Raw genomic sequence first — 2,592 nt, forward strand, 5'->3', positions numbered from 1 at the left:
AGGTCGAGGCTGCAGTGGCCGGGAGCGACCACTGCACTCCAGTCTGGGCAACAGAGTGAGACTCCAACTAAAAAATAAATAAATAAATAAAAATAAAGTGAAATATCAGTGGCACACTAGCAGCAGAAAGAAAGGAGCCCTGGGACTCCTCCTTGTGAAGGCACACCATCTGAGCCAGCAGTAATTATGCTTCCTCGGAGCCCCTGGGTTGTATATTACGAGCAGATCACTGTCCATTGGAAGCAAACTGCTTTGTTGTAACCACTGCAAACTTTCCCAAATGTGCATCAAAGTGGGCAACAGCTGGTTGCCATCCCACGATCAGATCCCATTTCTATCAAAAGTATGAGTGGAGGGCTGGGTGCAGTGTGGCTCACGCCTGTAATCCCAGCAATGTGGAAGGCCAAGGTGGGTGGATTGCTTGAGCTCAGGAGTTGGAGACCAACCTGGGCAGCACAGCAAAGCCTCGTCACTACAAAAAATAAATAAATAAATTAGCCAGACATGGTGGCACATGCCTCTAACTTGGGAGACTGAAGCAGAGGGATCATCTGAGCAAAGGATGTCTAGGCTATGATAAGTCATGATTGTGCCATTGCACTCCAGCGTGGGCAACAGAGACCCCACTCAAATAACAAAACACCCCCTCACCCCTTGTAATGACTTATTCAGTAACCCTGAGCAGGTAAACTAATCTCTGTAATTATGCCTATAAAATAATAACACCTTATATTGGCTCTTTGTTGCTTTTCAAGACTTTTTTTTTTTAGTCATACCATTTAAAGTGAGGTTTCAATGAATTCTAAGATGCTGGAATTTGAATTTCCAATTTAGAGAGAGGTTGGCTCACACTCACAGGTCACCGATCGCTGAGAATGAGAACTGAAACTATCAGTTGGGTGTTCTTTTTTTTAAGCTGGGAGGTCTCACTATGTTGCCCAGGCTGAAGTGCAGTGGCACAATCACAGCTCACCAAAGCCTCAATCTCCTGGGCCCGGGTGGTCCTGAGCCGCTGGGACTACAGGTGTGCACTACAATGCTGAAAAATTTTTTTTTTTTGTAGAGATGAGGTCTTGCTATGTTGCCCAGGTTGGTCTTGACTTCTTGGGGTCAAGCAATCCTCCTGCCTCAGCCTCCCAAAGAGTTGGATGTTCTGACATCTAGTTCAGAACTTTTTTCCACTACCCAATGCTGCTCCTTGCTGAATTAAACATCTTCTTTTAAAAAGTGTAAAAAAGTAAGTAAACTCATATTTGCTGAAATGCAGATGGACTTTTAGGCTGGCACAGCCCTGTGCAGAAAGCAATCAAGCTGAGGCTGATGTGAGGAAATCACATAAGAGGATGGAGCCAGGGACTCCCAGGTGCTTCTCACATGGGCAGGCACACAGAGGCTCGTAATGGAGGCTGCTGAGTTGCCAGGGACAGCTGCAATGTGTGGTCTGACCACTCCACTAAGGCAAAGATGCTCCATCACTGCCAAGCACCTCTCTGTCTCAGAGGTGTTGTGTGCCAAAAAAGCCAGAGGGCAAGCCTGTCATGCATATTCAGCAAGCCCTTTTTGGACACCAGGGCAGAGAACATGTCCTCTAGTGTCTGATGGGTAACACGGGGATGACACCGGAGCCCCAAGCCACCTAGGGAAATTGTGCCCCAGTTTAAGCAGCTAATCACCCCTCTGTAAGAGTGACATCCACTTCAAAACAAGGAAGGACTAGATTTAGAAACAGATGGCAATAGCCAGAATTAGCCTGCCATCCCAGCTATTTGGGAGGCTGAGGTGGGAGGATCGCTTGAGTTATGACTGCACCATGGCATTCCAGCCTGGGCAACAGAATGAGATCCCTGTCTCTAAAATAATTTTTTTTTTTTAATTTTTTTAGCCGGGCTCGGTGGCTCAGCCTGTAATCCCGCACCTTTGGGAGGCTGAGGTGAGTGGATTGCCTGAGCCCGCGGGTTCGAGACCTGCCTGGGCAACTTGGCAAGACCTCATCTCTACAATAAATCAAAAAATCAGCCGGGCGTGGTAGCGCATGCCTGTAAAAAAAAATTTTTTTTGAGCAAAGGTCTCACTCTGTCGCCCAGACTAGAGCGCAGTGGCACGATCATGGTTTACTGCAGCCTCAACCTGAGCTCAGGCAATCCTTCCACCTCAGCCTCCCAAGTAGCTGGGACTACAGGCACATGTCACCATGCTCAGCTTCCCAGCTAGTTGTTGTTGTTGTTGTTGTTTTTAAGACAAGGTAACCAGGTGTGGCTCACGCCTGTAATTCCTGTACTTTGGGAAGCAGAGATGAGCTCCGGGGTTCAAGACCATCCTGAGCAACATGGCAAGACCTCGTCTCTACAATAAATCATTTAAAAATTAGCCAGCCTGCCCGGGCAACTTGGTGAGACCTCGTCTCTATAATAAAATGAAAAACTAGCCGGGAACGGTAGCACCTGCCAGTAGTTCTGGCTACTTAGAAGGCTGAGGCGGAAGGATCGCTGAAGCCCAGCAGGTTGATGCTGGGATGACCGTGAGCGTGCCAGGGAGCGTGCCAGGGTACTCCAACCCGGACAACCAAGTGAGACTCCAACTCAAGGCCTGGTG

This window comes from Carlito syrichta, unplaced genomic scaffold, assembly GCF_000164805.1.
Source record: "Carlito syrichta isolate Samal-C Ts95f unplaced genomic scaffold, Tarsius_syrichta-2.0.1 Scaffold95860, whole genome shotgun sequence".
NCBI classification, from domain to species: Eukaryota; Metazoa; Chordata; class Mammalia; order Primates; family Tarsiidae; genus Carlito; species Carlito syrichta.